Genomic DNA, 18,321 nt, shown 5'->3' with positions numbered 1-18,321 from the left:
ATATATATATATATATATATATATATATATATATATATATACTATCACTAATTGAATCATTCACATACACTACCTCTTCTAGTGGAAGAAACATTTTATCACTAAGTTGGTTAAAATGTATGTGAATGATTCACTTATAGTAAACTATTTGTCAAAAAGAAGATTAAGGACCAAACATTAGTTTATATAACCATTTAGGGATGTAATCGCTATATAATAATAAGAGGTCTCAGAATTGAGTCTTAAGAGCGAAAAATTCCTAGTTACGTAGAAAGCACTTTATCTTTATGAGCTCTACGTCGCTCAAATCTGAATTAGTTGGATCAGCAATTTTCAGGAAAATGATTATACGAAAAGCAAGTGCATGTATGGATCAATAAATAAGAGCACCTAGCAAGGGTGCACTTTAATTTGCTCTTCATTTTTAGTATTATTGATCATAAGACAATAAGGAATCTTCATATTTACGACATTATGAATGACAGAATGAGTTTAGGTAGTAGTCAAATTAAACTATGTAGGCTTCTAGGGTATTTGTCTCTGTTCTTACAAAATTGTTCTTCGTGCAACTCTAGCTTATTTAAACCTAGTAGATAGGTGTCTTAAATAATTTAGGTATGAACAAACTCTCTTCAAGCAACTTCAGAAAATTAATTAAGTGGTCCACTGGATAAAAAATTTAGTACTTAAATGGATAACTCATAGAGTAACTATATACGCATTAAACATGTAGGCCATACATATGTAGCTAAATTATATAAGTTCTCAATTAAATTCAGTGTGATACATACGTGTTATTATGAACACAAATTAAATGGCTATTTGAATAAATATATTGTCACTGTGGCGTGCTACATTTTACACCTAATATACTTCTGTATTAAATATATGACAATGCATATTTAGAACAAGAGAATTTAATTATAGTACATTTGTACATACAAAACATGTGAAATATCAGTACTAATGTTTTTTACTATGGTTATATAATTAAATTAAGTAAAATGCATATTGATTAATCATGATTAAGTAACATAAACTTTAAATTCAAACATGGCATGCATGTATTGACTTGGTGTGCGTGTAAATTTTTTCCATGTTTCTACATATATATACATAGTAGAAAGTTTCAACGAAGCGATGTCATTCCTCTAAGGTTGTGGCTCTGCCCCGGTTTAAAAATATACCTTCTGAAAAACGAATAGAAAAGGTAGCCCATTAAGAAATTAACCTCAAGTAGCAAGATTTTGTTCTAGATGGAAGTGAAAATTAGTGAATATATACGTACTGCATGTTCATGAAAACAAGCTAGAACTAGTAGTTTATAGTAACATGGAATAATTAGTAGATTTATGAAATGTACATTTACCATCACATGTGATGATGCAGTGAGTATAGTATTGTATGAAAAATCATTAGTAGATAAGATATAGGCAATGGAGAAATCTGTACTTTCAAAGTGTTTGGACCACCACCACCCATGTGATTGCAATGATTGCCCCTACAATGCATGTGACTTCAATTGTTGTGATGAGATAATATGTTACATTCATGCTTCCATGTTTTTTGGTTTGGTTTTCACTAAATGTCCGATGTCCAAGTAAGTGTTGAGCTTCGATTAAATTCAAATTTATATCAATAAACCCTATATTGGAGGGCAAATTGCTCTTTAACTAGCAATTCTTATAGGTAGAGCTATAAGTTGCGCCGACCAATAAGAGATGAAGAAGAGCTATTATAAATATTTTTAGGGAAAATTCTCACTTCGTCACAGCTTATTTTATACGTAATGCTTTCATGTGAAAACGTACTACCTCACTGCAGGTCCACTTAATTTCCAAAGAACCAAAACAGAAATCCAGTGCATGACGTTAAAATCCACTTTTCACAACCGTACAAATAATAAAATTGACTAAACCTTTCATAAGGTTACTCTGGTAGAACTACTGCAAAAATATTTAGTAATTGCCTAATTGAGTCTTACAAACATTAATTAAATTCTAATGGAAGTTTACTAATCCATTCTAGTTGAAACCAAATTATATTAAACGAGCAGTTCATGACAATTGTACAGTTACTTATGAAAAATGCAAAACTAACATCTTTCTAACGTATGATGTATTGTTATCGATCGTGAAAATTCTACATATTCCTTAAAAAAAAAATATTTAGTGTCCTTAGTCGTCAGGATATTGTCTAAAATATTATTTCGTTACTCTCTTAAACATCTCTCTTAACTAATACTGTGGAATAAATTGATGCAGTAAAGTTGGATTTGAAAAAAAAAAGTAACAAATGCTTCTCTTTTGTTTAAAATAATAAGTAGGTATTTCAACGTGAACTTGGTGACGTTATTCCGAAAAAAAAAAAAAAAAAAAGTAGCATCCCAAGTTTTGTTTATAAAAATCTATTTTAAATTAAAGTTGTATCGGAACAGATTCATTTGGAAAAATGTTGAAATTCAATGAATTTTTTTTGTTTGCTTAGCTTGAAAGTGCTTAGAACTGCTAGTTTCTCAATGCATAACCAAACAGATTTTTGAAACACAAACAAAGAATTTGCATGTCTAAACGAATCCTAAAATATATGTTTGGAATAAACTTAAGAGCAAACAACATAAATTTGACAGAAGCTTGATTACAGAAAATCTTGATATTTTGTATAATTACTAAAACTTTCGATTTTGAGTTTGTCAAGATATATGAAGCTCCCAATATATTCTATGAAGCTATATTTTTTCCTTTGTAAAGAAACATGATTACCTTTCGATACGTTTTTTTTTTTTTTGGGTCTGTCGAGATACATAATACATCCAACGAAGATACGTTTTTTTCTTTGTAGAGATACATAATTAGCTCCCGATCTATTTTTTTCGATTTTGTGGCTGACGAGATACATAATTAGCTCCCGATACATCCAACGAAGATACATAATTAGTTTGAATTTTTGTAATTACTTTATAAGAGTGGAAATTTATGTAAATATAATAAGTTAAAGGGTATGTTTATGTTATTTTTCTTAAAATTAATAATCCAAAGGAGTACTTATATTTAGGAGAACCATAAATGGTAGATTTTAGTTTATAGTTTTAGTTTAAAAAGGAAAAAAAGATAGTAGTAGACAGTTGAATATGTGAAGGAGCGTCAAGGTAAGTTAAACCCGAGATAGCATTGGACCACACACTATGGCCCATTGTTTCAGGGACAAGTTAGGCCCACTATTTGCAAGTTGGTAATTACAAGACCCCACTAGGCCCAATGCCTTCTTGATTTTTGGGGATCTTTTGATTCCCATCTTCAATCCCCATGATTTAATATGAATAATTAATTAATAATTAGCAAACACAAACAAACCTTGATTATACCAATTCTTCAATTATTGAGCGTCCAAGAATTCTTTATGGAAATTGGAACCAACTTTCACTTCTTGTATCACTTTTGTTGTAAGGAAAAATAATATAAACATACACCTTTAACTTATCATATTTATATAAATTTTCACACTTATAAAATAATTACAAAAATCCCAACCCTCGGCTTTATAAAGTAATTATAAAAATCTCAAAAAATTATGTATCTTCGTTGGATGTATCGGGAAGCTAATCTCAATAAATTATGTATTTTTATTGGATGTATCAGAGAGCTAATTATATATCTCGATAGATTCTAAATCGAAAAAATATATCGGGAGCTAATTATGTATCTTTACAAAGAAAAATCCATCTTCGTTGGATGTATCGAAAACTAATTATGTATCACGATTCAAAATTGAGAATTTCATTAATTATATAAAATGTCGCAATTTTTTGTAATTAATCTCCAAACTATTGAAATTTATGTTGTTTGCCCTTCTTTTGAAGGAAAAGATCTCCCTCGATGTTATGTAGCTTCTATTAAATTTGAATAAGAAAACTTGACCTATCTTTTAATTCAGAAGTCTTATTTTTTAGTAAGAGAGGTAATCTACTGGCGATTTGGGGATGCAAGGGAGTTCATCCGAATTTTACTATACAACGTCAAATTAGTTTGATATTTTTATGAGTTTATTTTCATTGTAACTGAATTGCATTAATAAAAGTTCTAATTTTCTACTAGATTCCCGTAGAAATGAACATGAGAGATCACACTCAGAAATATGATTAAATGTTGGGCATACTTCTACCTTTTATAAGAGATTTTAGATTCGCATTCAAAGACAATTTAAAATATCTTATTTTTAAATGAATCTTTAGAGATGGATCAAGTTTTTAACATTAGAATTTTGAGTTTGAATTTGTTATTGCTTGCAATTTTGATGCCTTTTCTTTTTTATATAAAATCATGTTCTATATCAAATACTTGCTCAACAGAATTTTAATTGATGTTATTAATAAATTTCGAATACTAATAGTTAGAATAAATATGAGATGGAAGGATTGAAATGTCCCTATGGTAAATTTTAGAGGTCTATCCAAGGGATATGAGATTCTTGTCTATGTTTTGTCTCATGATCAGCACATAAAAACAAAAAATACCCTTTCGAAACGCATGCCAGTGACCCATTTTATTATTGTTAGTAATAAAGTAATTGATTAAGTATGGAGTTAAATAAACAATTGCTGAGTAATTCTATTTAAGAACACTTGGTGTCCCTTAATATTTTTGTCTCATCCGATAAATACAACAAATATTTGTCTCACTTACAATATAAAATCGGAACTTGAGCAGAAAAAGTTGGTACCAGTTACTCTCCATCTGTTTTAGTTTACCTTGTTTCAATTTGTTTACTATGAGTATATTTTATCTAACATAAATCTAAGAAAATAATATTTTAAACTAAAAATATATTTAATACATCAAAATGTGGTTCTCTCTCTGCCATTGTACATGTCAATGATATAGGTGCAATAACCGATCTAAGATTTAAGGATCATGAGTATTTATGAAGTTCAAACATACGTATTGATGTCTTAAAATTTTAAGGATCGCGAGTATATATTCTTGAAGTTCAAACATACTTCCTCCGTCTTATTTTACTTGTCTCAAATTGAGATGACACATTAATTAAAAAAAATAATTAATAGTATGACTAATTTACCTTATTACCTTTATTAAATGAATATTATATTTTAATTTAAAGAAAAAATAATTAATGTAAAGTATAAAACATGAGAATTTTTTTTTATCTCTTCTTGATTTGTGAGTGAAAAACTTGCACGCACTCAGTGTATACACCAAGACAATACATATACATCGGGTGCGTGTAAGTTTTTATCGTGAAATATGACAAGTAAAATAAGCAATCAAATAAGGATGCTTGGGACATGTAAAATGGGACGAAAGGAGTACATATTAATGTCCAAAGCTTTAATGTTGTGTCTGAAAATCGAAACACTGAATTTATCTTCTTGATTTTCTGAGCATTTTTTTAAAAAATTTATACTCCCTTCGTTCCAAATTTTCTAATTTAATTTTTTTTTCATTCTACTTATTTTTTTTCATTAATCAAGAAGGGACAAAAAAAAATTTTCGGATTTTACTTTTTGCATTAATTATTTTTTCTTCAAATTAAAATGTAAAAATTATTTAATAGGGGTATTATGATAAACTAGTCAAGTTATTAATTATTTTTCTTAATCAATGTATTATCTCAATTTAAGACAATAATTTAAAACGAAAAAAATATCAATTTTCATGCTTTTATAAATACAATTATCTATAATCTTTATCGAATTTAATCGATACTAAAAGAATGCATATAGATCCATCCTGCATAGTGTTTAAAATTAAAACATTACTGTGCATTTTGATACCTTCTATATTTTATAAGTATAATTTAAAACGCAGAGAAATTAACAAAAAAGGAAAAAGATAATGAAAGGAGCTGGACATGATCCGTGGAAAGTGGCGCCCCTAAAAACAGACGCCGTCTGGTCGCCGTCAGGTAACAGTGGGCGTATTAAAGAGGTTAGGTCTCTCTGTTAACGTGACAATAAAGATATGGTTCAGTGAAACGGCGAGACGTTTGCTGACACTTTTGAGTGACGGCGTCTTCTTCTTCTTCTTCTTGTTCATTGGGAATCGGTATTCCCTATATTGTGCTGTGATGGAGTGGGATTGACGGAGATGGGATAACGGCGTGTTACGTCTCGTTCTGCTCCGTCCAGTCAAGTGTCACCCTTGTCAGGCTGGTTAGAATTGCCACGTCAGCTGTGAACAGTGTGTTTGGTCATTTTGAAAATTCACATGACCATTATAATTCATAATTACCGCTGAGGTTGGTCGAAATTTTTAATTCGTTATAAATATATCATTTTTCACTGAATCTCAGTCATAATAAAGAGGGTAAACACATGACACGTGTTAAATATGTTTAATTTATATTTTTTTAAATAAAATTTTACTTTTTATTTAATTTAACACCCCATCCCACCCCACTCCGTCTTCCCCACCCCTATTCAGCACCCCTACCCCCGTCCAACACCCCCATCCCATCAGCATCTCCCCCAAACCCCCACTCCGTCAGCATGCATTTCCGTTCATTTTTTTTTTTTTTGGTTCAAATCACTTTAAAAAATAATTTTATGATTGAATTGAAAGTTTTATGATTGAATTGAATTTTTAAGATAGTTAAACGATATGATTTAACTGAAAATGAAGCTTTAATGATATAATTTTTTTCTAAAAAAAAAACTTTAATGGAGGAGTTTTAATGGTGATATTGTGTTGAAGAGCTTTAATGGTGTTGAATAAGACATTGTGTTGAAGAAGAAATGGTGAGTTGTTAAATGATATATGATTTAATTATAAAATAGAGTTTTAATGAATGATTTTTTTAAAAAAAATAAACTTCAATGAAAGCTTTATTGGTGAATTGAGTTGAAGAAAAAGAATGGGTAGGAGGGTTGGGAAGGGGGGGGGGTGGTGAGAGAGGATAGTAATTTTAAAAATAAATAAACATTATATATATTTTTTTAAAGAATATAAACTATACACGTGACAGATTTTAATTGATCAAAAAAGTCAAATTTGTGCCCTTTCACGTAACTATAGAGCTTGTATACACGTAGAGGATCAAAATAGTGTGTTTGTAATGAAATAAAAAAGAATCATGAGTAATAGGTCAAAATAAAAATTTAGGTATTTTTTTATAAATTTCGGACAAAATCAATGATATAATTATGTAGTTACTCTAATTACTACAACCATTTCAATTCTTAGCTCATCCATACATATCAGATGGATGTTGAGCATTCACACGTATTAAATTGTTGAACGCACGAGGAGCGTCTGCATTAAATTGGCCTTCTTATAATAACTAATGCAATACTTTCTATTTTTGCATTGAGATACATCGAAAGTGTGTTTTCTTATAATTAATGGTTCAACAAAAAAAAAAAAGACTTTGTTTTCTTATTACTTCCTCTGTTTTTTTTTTTTTTAACATGATCTCCGAATTAATTTGACTAAATTTTAAACTATACGGATCCCCTTGGGCACCCATAGCTTTTCTTCTTCCTCTTGTCTAGTGTACTGGTTCCCAGTGTGCCCAGTCTGGGAAAAGTAAAAAGATTTGAATATTAACCTGAGCCATATGGCTTTGGGCACGGTGCAACAGGACAAGAGGAAACATCTAGGCCTTTAGGTGTTTTTTGTGTTTCTCATGAGTTTTGTTTGATATTGTTGTGATTGGCATCGTGGTTGATTTAAATTTATGTTGAGTAAAATTATTTAAGTAAAATAATATCGTATAATATAATTTTCTTTTATAATAAGGATTTAAAATTGAGATCTCTAATTAAGGATTAAAAAATTTTATTCATGGACCACAATCCATATTGGTAAGCTTGGATATTATTCTTATCCAAGAGATGAAAACAAAGTTAAAATTTTAATTTTTAAAATATTAGTATTAATAGTATTTAGTATTAACAATTAGATTAAACCGATTAGTACTATATTAATTTGTGATCTATAAGACTTGTTAAATGGGTTACACTCTATGACTTTTTTTTTAAGCTAACGACTTTGGTGTGATGGGTCAAAAAATGAAATCAAGATTTAAATTTTAGGATCTTTAAATATTAGTATAAGAATTGTTAGCCCATATGTTATTGGGCCTTTAGTTTATGGACCTTTAGGTTATTGGCTATGTATATATAGCCTACTTTTGTTTAGTTAGTTTCAGTTTTTTCAGATTATATTGTAAACCTTAGCCTTTCTTCCTTTCAATAAAGTTCTATTAACATGGTATCAAAGCTAGTTCGATCCATGTCCTTTGATTTGTTGGTTGAAGATTTTGTAGCAGGCACCTACTGCGCGGATCGAACTCCGCGGTGAGTTTGCTGGGGGGTACGGGGTTCGGGGCGGAGCCCCGAATTTTTTTTTTTTTTTTTGAGGTGCTGCTGTATTCGTTTGCTGTTTTCGTTGGGTTTTTGGTTGGATTGATTTGTTGCTGTCTTCGTTTGCTGTCTGGTATTGTTCGTCTTTCGTTCTTTTGCTTGCTGCCATTGTTGTTCGTTCGGAATTGTTCAACCTAGGGTTTTGCATCTTTTTGTTTTTTGAATTGTTTGTGTGTTGCTGTGTTTACAATGACTGGAAAGGATGATTCTCTCCAGTCCATTAGTACTCAATTAGATGGTAAGAACTATGCCTATTGGAGTTATGTCATGAAGAATTTTCTTCGTGGGAAGAATATGTGGGGTTATATCACTGGAGTAAAACCAAGACCTATCGATGATAAAACTGAAAATTTTGATTTGTTGGTGGACTTATGGGAAACTAATAACTCCAAGATTATCACTTGGATTAACAATTCTGTAACTCAGTCAATTGGTATGCAATTGGCTAAGTATGACACAGCAAAGGAGGTCTGGGATCATTTGGAAAGACTGTACACTCAGTCTAATTTTGCTAAGCAGTACCAGTTGGAGTATGATATCCGTGCTCTTCAACAGCATGATCTCAGTATTCAAGATTTTTATGCTGCCATGTCGGATTTGTGGGATCAATTGGCACTTACTGAATCTGCAGAGTTAAAAGGTTTTGGGCCGTACATTGCTAGACGGGAAGAGCAACGCTTGGTTCAGTTTTTGATGGCACTCCGTTCTAACTTTGAGGGCCTACGTGGAACAATCCTTCATCGATCTCCCCTCCCTACTGATGATTCTGTGGTTCATGAACTGATTGCAGAGGAGACTCGTATCAAGTCTCAAGTGGATAAAGGGTCTAAAGTAACTACTACTCCTGTCGTGTTTGCTGCTTCAACTGATCAGTCTAGGTCACCCCGTACTCAGACTCGACAATCTCCTAAAGTTGCATTTGATGAGTGTGCATTCTGCAAACAGAAAAATCATTGGAAGGCTCAGTGTCCGTTGTTACTTAACAAGGTCAAACAGCCTCAATCTGGGCAGCAACAGAAATATGGGCAGCAAAAGTCTCCGTCACGCTCCTCTGGTGCTCCTCCGTGGTCATCTCGTCCTCCACAGTTCGCTGCTGCTGCACCATCTGTAGATGTTGAGTCTGTTAGCACTATGCCACCTTCTGCGTTGGATCCCCAGGTTTTCGAACAGTTCAGACAGTTCTTCGTTTCTAATCCTACGGCCATGTCAGCATCTATGTCTCATTCGGGTTCAGTTTCTTCTAGTACCTCAGGTATTCCTTCCTCCTTGTGGATATTGGATTCTGGTGCGTCTCATCACATGTCCCCTCATTTGTTATCGTTTGGTTCTTTGTCACCCATTTCACCAATCTCTGTTATGTCTGCGAGTGCTGTACCTATGTCAGTCGAGGGTGTTGGTTCTGTTACTACCCCTCACATTGTCCTCTCTGATGTTTATTACATTCCCAAACTTGCTTTAAATCTTGTTTCGGTCAGTCAGTTGTGTAAGGCTGGTAATTGGGTGTTTTTTTCTGATTCTGTTTGTGTTATACAGGACCAACACACTCAGAGGGTGATTGGGACCGGCCGTAGGTTGGGGGAACTCTATGTCTTGGAGAATCTCAAAGTGTCTGTAGTTGCTGCCTCTAGCATAGATTTATCTTCTTTTCGTTTGAGTCCTTTGTCTTCTCAGTTTTATCTTTGGCATTCCAGATTAGGACATGTGTCAGTTTCACGTTTACGTTTTTTGGTCTCTAGTGGTGCTTTGGGTCATGTGAACACTAGTGATATTTCAGATTGTAGTGGTTGTAAACTGGCAAAATTTTCTGCCTTACCGTTTAATAAAAGTGTGTCTTATTCTGTTGCTCCTTTTGACATTATTCATTCTGATGTATGGGGACCAGCGCCAGTATCCACTAAGGGTGGATCGACCTATTATGTTTCGTTTATAGATGACTATACTCGTTATACCTAGGTGTATCTTATGAAACGCAGATCTGATTTCTTTGGCATTTACAACAACTTTAGAGCCCTTGTTAAAACACAACATTCAGCTGTGATAAAGTGTTTCAGGTGTGACTTAGGGGGTGAATATACCTCTAATGACTTCACTCAGTTACTTGCCTCTGATGGTACCATACACCAGTCATCTTGTACCGACACTCCTGAGCAGAACGGTCTGGCAGAAAGAAAACATCGTCATATTGTTGAGACAGCACGCTCTTTACTTTTGTCTGCAGAGGTTCCTAGTATTTTTTGGGGAGAAGCAGTTCTAACTGCTGTATATGTGATTAATCGTATTCCTACTGCATTGACTTCAGGGATGTCTCCGTTTGAGAAACTATATGGTCACCCGTCGAATTATTCTGCATTACGAGTTTTTGGATGTACTTGCTTTGTTCTTCGTCCTCATGTTGAACGAAATAAGTTAGGGTCAAAATCAGCTATATGTGTGTTTTTGGGGTATGGTATTGGACAAAAAGGCTATCGTTGCTATGATCCTGTAAGTCAGAAATTATATGTTTCACGACATGTCACTTTTTTGGAACATATTCCTTTTTATTCCATTCCAGCTAAAACCCATGATGTGACAAAGTCAGATATTCGGCTTATTGATCCCTTTGGGATTGACATAGAGGTTCCAGTTCCGGATTCATCCATGCCATCTGGTGTGCCACCTGATAGTGCTTCAGCCTCGCCTGTGCCTGAGTCTGCTCCTTCGACTGTTGAGACGGGAGACCCACCACCTCTGAGGAGGTCTACTCGACCTTGTAAGTCCACCAAACTGCCAGATTTTTACTATTCTACATATTCAGCCTCATTTGCTTCCTTTATTGCAAACATACATCATCTGTCTGAACCTGAGTCGTATAGAGAGGCTGTGTCTGATCCTCTTTGGCAGAATGCTATGGCCGAGGAACTTGCTGCTCTTCATCATACACATACATGGGATTTGGTTACTCTCCCACCTGGTAAGCATGCGATTGGTTGTCGATGGGTGTATAAGATAAAAACAAAATCTGATGGGTCTGTTGAGCGATACAAGGCAAGACTTGTGGCAAAAGGGTATTCACAACAATATGGTATGGATTATGAGGAGACTTTTTCCCCCGTAGCAAAGATGACGACTGTTCGCACTATGATTGCTGTTGCATCCATTCGACAGTGGAAGATATTTCAGATGGATGTCAAGAATGCTTTTCTGAATGGTGATCTCCACGCGAAAGTTTATATGACTCCTCTCCCAGGTATTGACCACCAGCCAGGTGAAGTTTGTCGGCTTCAAAAAGCTTTATATGGTCTCAAACAAGCCCCTCGTGCTTGGTTTGAGAAATTCTCCACTGTTATTACTTCCCTTGGATTTGTCCCGAGTAACCATGATTCAGCATTGTTTGTTAGATGTACAAGTGCAGGGCGAATTCTATTGTCCTTATATGTAGATGATATGATTATTACTGGTGATGATCATAGTGGTATTGAGTTATTGAAGTATGATTTGGCTCATCGATTTGCAATGAAGGACTTGGGCTTGCTGCGTTATTTTCTGGGTATTGAGGTGGCTCAATCTAAGAAAGGGTATCTTCTTTCTCAGACTAAGTATATATCTGACTTGTTTACACGGGCGCGTCTTTCTAACAACAGGACTGTAGATACTCCCCTTGAAACCAATGCACGTTACTCTCCTAGTGATGGTGTTCCATTATCAGATCCGAGTCTTTATCGGACTATTGTGGGTAGTTTGGTTTATCTTACGGTTACTCGTCCAGATATAGCACATGCAGTTCATGTTGTTAGCCAGTTTGTTACTGCTCCTACTTTTGTGCACTGGGGAGCTGTACTTCGTATTCTAAGGTATCTTCATGGCACTCAGTTTCAGAATCTCTTATTTCCCTCGACGTCATCTCTCGAGTTGCGAGCCTATAGTGATGCTGATTGGGATGGAGATCGCAATGATCGTAAATCCACCACTGGTTTTTGTGTGTTTCTTGGAGACTCTTTAATCTCGTGGAAGAGCAAGAAACAAGATGTTGTCTCTAGATCTTCCACGGAGGCTGAGTATCGTGCTATGGCTGTGACTACATGTGAGATTATTTGGTTACGTTGGCTTCTTGCAGATATGGGGGTTCACATTTCTATGCCTACTCCCCTGCATTGTGATAACAAAAGTGCGGTACAAATTGCAAAGAATTCTGTCTTCCATGAGCGTACGAAGCACATTGAGATTGATTGTCACTTCACCCGTCATCATTTACAGCTCGGGACCATATCGCTTCCTTTTGTTCCATCGTCTTTGCAGATTGCTGACCTTTTTACGAAGGCTCAGTCGGCGTCTCGATTTCGTTTTTTGTGTGACAAACTCTCAATGCTTATTGCTGTTGCATTGTGAGTTTGAGGGGGGATGTTAGCCCATATGTTATTGGGCCTTTAGTTTATGGACCTTTAGGTTATTGGCTATGTATATATAGCCTACTTTTGTTTAGTTAGTTTCAGTTTTTTCAGATTATATTGTAAACCTTAGCCTTTCTTCCTTTTAATAAAGTTCTATTAACAAGAATATTAAGTATCAACAATTAGGTTTTAAATACTAGTATAATGTTTTAGGTGAATATAAAATTTTAATTAAAGATATTGGAGGTGATCAAATTTTTTAAAAATCTAAAATAAGCAAAGAAATAAAATGTTAATTGCATGGGCACACTCTGATTAAAAAGAGGTTGTCAATAAATCATTTTGCATAAGATTAGTGGGGGGAATTATCTACATCTCATCATTGATGGGATTATTAAAATAAAGTTAGTCATCATATATGTATGATCACCAATATGTAATATTGTCTGTTTTATTGCCAACTTTTTTATTAATTATATATCAATTGAAAAGCAAAGTGTACTAATTATTTGCAAAATTATACTCTATAATGCCAAGTGCATCTACCAAATAATTTGGAGAGGAATCAAAAGTTATTTTAAACAATTTAAAGAAAGAAAATTTAGGAATAAAGTTTATAAAAGTTAGGTATATTAATGTCGTTAACTAAGCTTTTTCTTTTTCTTTTTGATTTCTCCTATTCTTTTTTAAATCTCTAAATATACTTTTTTTTCTACCTTTTGTTTTAAATTTTGGATTTTTGTATCAAATTCCCTCCTAAATTTAAAATTTGCATTGAGACACTGAAATTGTCTCTATTCACTTTATTATAATATTGAGCAAAATACAATAAAGTTTTCACTGGGTATGACTATTCATCATTGCTACTTGTGAAGTTGATGATTCCCAAGAAAAAAAAAGACAAAAATACAATTATATAAATAAAAAAAGGACAAAATTAATGCTGCTATGCCACCTTCCATTCCCTAGTAGGGTCTCACAGCAAATCTTCAGCTCATTCAAAAATACAATAAATAAATATAATAATAAAAGTGCAATAAATAAATAAGTATAATAAATATTGAATTTGGTGAATTTTGTGCCAAAATAAAAAAAAAAGGAAAAGACAAGTATGGAACACATTAACTGTAGCCTTACAGAAAATGTAGCAGTAATTGTGGGACATTCAAATTTGGCTGGTACGTACAGATAAAACTTAGAAGTATCCAAAATCTTGATTTTATTTTCATTTGCAATAATTTACTTGACGCTGCAGAATTTCAAACACAAAAAGTTTTGATCTCATTCGACATCTTTATTTATTTATTTATTTATTTTTCCATTACATATGATGAATTAAGAAAAAAAAAAAGGAGATAGGTGAGGGCAGGTTGAAAATTATGCAAGCTTGTGTAAGAATATTATGTTGCTAGAATTTATGATCCGAATTTTATTGATTCGGTTCAAAAAGATTTCGATACGATCCATGTTAGTAAAATTGTAATTATGAAAATTTTTGGGGGACTTGTATGTTTTGGGGCTTAAGATTTCCTTGAATGCACGTATTATATAATTACAATTTACAGAGTTGATTTTTTAACGATTTTTCTTGTATTCTTCTCCGATATGATGATTTTTTTTCTCCTTCTCTGCCCGAGGGTTTTTCCGTCTAGAATTTGCACATAAAATCTATGTGTTCTTTTTATTTTCTTTGATTTACTGTATTACCTATTCCAGTTTGATTTCATAACATATTTATAACTGAATTTATTTTCTTGCATATTATATGGTGATTTCTTTGATGTAAAGTTACTTAGAAATACGCATGTGACTTCATGCATATACTTTGATAGCCATGGTCTAAAAAAAACTAAAATTAAGTTTATGCTCTAAATTTATTATTCTCTCTTCTCAATCTTGGATAATGATGGCCAAAAGTACGTTCTAAGATGACATGAATCTCGACTTATTATTACCTTTGCGATCAAATTATTATTAATTTTTACCTACTATTTGAAGATACGCACATTATGGAGAAAATATAGTTTAGCTGTCATAAAGATATTTTATTATTTTAGAGAACATAGTATTATACAATATGAAAGTAGACTTTGTTGAAAACTTGATAAATTTAACTGGAATGAAATGTGAAAATTTCCTTCACTTCATTGCTTTAAAAAAAGAGTAAATACAAAATTACACGATTGATTTTGTTCGAGATTTTCAAGAAGACACCTAAATTTTAACATTGATTTATCACTCCATGATTCTTCTTTATTTCGTTGCAAACGTACCATTTTTCTCTGAATCTCAGTCACAACAAAGTGAGTGAAGACATGCGTCAATCAAGTGCTGTCACGTGTCAACTCCTTTTAATTTCATATTTTTTAAATAAAACTTTCCCTTTTATTTAATTTAACACCCCACCCATTCCTCTTTTCCTACCCCATCCAGCACCTCCCCCTGCGTCAGCACCTCCCCTCAACCCCCACCCCCATTCAACACCCCCACCTCCCGTCCAACAGCCCCATCCCCATCAGCATTTCCCTCTACCCCCCCAACCCCTCACTCCGTCAGCATACATTTCTTTTTTTTTTTTTTTTTTTTGGGTTCAATCACTTCAAAAAATAATTTTATTATTGAATTGAAAGTTTTATGATTGAATTGAGTTTTAAATATAGTTAAATAATATGATTTAACTGAAAATGAAGTTTTAATGATATGATTTAAAAAAAAAAAACTTCAACCGAGGAGCTTTAATGGGGACATTCTGTTGAAAAACTTTAATGGTGTTGAGGAAGACATTGCGTTGAAGAATAAATGATGGGTAGTTAAATGATATGATTTAATTGTAAAATGAAGCTTTAATGAATGATTTTTTTTAAAAAAAATAAATTTCAATGGAAGTTTTAATGGTGAATTGAGTTGAAGAAGAAAAAGTGGATGGGTTGGGGGGACGGAGAGGGGTTGCGATAAATAACTATTATTTAAAAAAATATATAAATTATATATCAATTATTTTACACGTGACAGCTTTTAATTGGTTAAAAAGATCAAATTTGAGCCTTTTCACGCACTTGTGACGCGTGTATACAAGCAAAGAGTCAAAATAGTGTATTTGCAGCGGATTAAGTATGAATCGTGAAGTAATAGATCGAATTCAAAATTTAAATATCTTTTTAAAAATTTCAATCAACATCGAAGAATAATTATTTATTTACTCGTTAAAAACGTAGGCATGATTAATTCATCATAAAGAACTACTACAATAAAGTGATCTCTATTCTCTGGTGATCATACTTTATGTTTGAAACTTGAAAAAGTAAGCAACGAAAACAGTACATAATTTATTTATTTACTTTTTTTTTGCAAGAGCACACAACAAATCAAAACGTGAATCTGTATCATTTAATTTAAACTCCACGGCATTTGACTAATTTTCTATACATCTCTGAATTCAATGTCATCACTTACTATAAAAATAAATAATTAATAAATAATTGTACTTCTCCATGGTTAAATATTTGTCGTTCTTATTAAAAACGCACACTTCTTCCATCTCAAATTTTCTAATTTAGTGTCTCATTTTACTTGTCCTTTTTTACTTATCAAGATAAGATAAAAAAAAATTTCATGTTTTACCCTTTGCATTATTTACTTTTTCTTTAAATTAAAATGTAAACACCATTTAATAGGGGTACTATGGTAAACTACCCATGTTATTTATTATTTTTCTTAATAACTGTGCCATCCAATTTGAGACGGAGGGAGTATTTTATGATACTTGTCATTTTAAAAAATAAGGTGTAATTAATTGTCTAGCTATTAAGCAGAAATGAGTATTCAATATAGTGGCGAAACCAGAATTTTTACTAATGAAATTCATAAATGAACATATAAACTAATTGAATGGAGTTCAACATCTAGTATATACATAACTTTTGGCTGAAGGATTCGATCCCTAACCCCAAAATAACTCCGCCCCTATAGAAATAAGGAAAGTTTTGTCAAACCTAAGAGGACATAATAACTAAAGGCCTTCATTAAATCTCCGTTATGCGCGAGCATTAACTAATATTTTTTATTTTATGAAGTCTTACCTTACATTTTTACACGAAGCCCTTCTACCACTTCAAATTATAATATTCTAATCAAATGACAATAACTTTACCTCTCACTCCAATGCTAAATAAAAAAAAAATGTGAGAGAGAAGGTCAAGGTGGATATTTGTGTGAACAAACAAGGGCATTTAGTACCAAGCTTGTAATGGGAACATGAGCATGGACTAGTCATGGAGTAGCAAGGAAAGTTGATTTCCGACCCATCCTTATCTCAGTACAAAGTTTTGTACTTCAGTCAGCTTGATGCTTATGCATGCTTCACATCTCAGTTTCATGAACATAGCTTATATTCGCACGTTTTTCATAGAATCGTGTGCACTTTTAGTTCACTCAGTGTTACAAATCATGTCTCATGAACATAGAAACTCTAAACTCAGGTCATGCAACTCATGACTCATGTACACATGTCATGCTTTACAGTATACTCAGCTTCCATGACTCATGCTATGCCCCTACAGATCAGATACATCCAGACTGCGTTATGTATATCCTCAGTCCAGACCTTATTGGTAAATCTATACTATTGATATTTTATTCCCTAAAGTTTCAGTCATATGTCAAGTTCAGTTTGTATCCATTCTTGCTTCAGGTCCTTCTGATTTTAACCCTTCAGTGAGCTCTCCTTGTGAAATCAGTGTAGTGATAAACAGTGCTTAGATGGGTGAGAGTAAATGTTTTATGTCAAGAGAAGATTGTTGCTTGCTCATGTTACACAAAGGTGCAGTTATGAAAATAGGCTTTAATGTTATGTTAGTGTGCAAGTAAAAGGCCTGGGAAAGTACCGAGTGTAAGTGTACATTCAAATCCTTGACTTATGTCAGTCCCCATCGCGTGGCCATCAAAACTCAGTTACCATCCTAATTACAGTTTCAGCATTCAGTACTCAGTAATCAGTTTCAGTCCCAGAGTTTAGTATTTCAATATTTCAGTATCAGTAATCAACATTTGTCCAGTATCCAGAAACCAGTATTCAGTTTCAAAAATAGTCCCAGTTACAGTCTTAGTTATAGTTCAGCTTCAGATCAGTATTCAGCTTAGAAACTCAGTTCAGTTTCAGACTTGCTTGACCATAGCGTACAGTTATCAATTATAGGTATTTCGATACCTCAGACTATGGAATTTGGAAGTGCTGAATCCTACTCCGATCTGAATAGACACTGAACATAAATATTGAGTTGAGTTACTGAGTTCCGTTGACTGACGGAATACTACTTACGACTGACTGAGTTCATGAGATTTCTGAGAATACTGAGTTACTGCATTTTTCCTGAGTCACATGACTGACTGAGTTCTATGGAACATGGCTTGACTGTGGATATCGTGAAAACATGACATAGCTCTAGGCACACAGCTATATTTTTCGGGTACAAGTACCCACAGGACTCGATAAAAGGAAACTGACACAACATGACAATTCTTAATCATTGGACTAAAGTCCACATTTCATTACATCATAACTTGAAGATTTCATAC

Source organism: Capsicum annuum, unplaced genomic scaffold (assembly GCF_002878395.1).
Source record: "Capsicum annuum cultivar UCD-10X-F1 unplaced genomic scaffold, UCD10Xv1.1 ctg2619, whole genome shotgun sequence".
Lineage (NCBI taxonomy): Eukaryota > Viridiplantae > Streptophyta > Magnoliopsida > Solanales > Solanaceae > Capsicum > Capsicum annuum.
The sequence above is the reverse complement of the archived record's forward strand: the minus strand, read 5'-3'. Positions refer to the sequence as shown.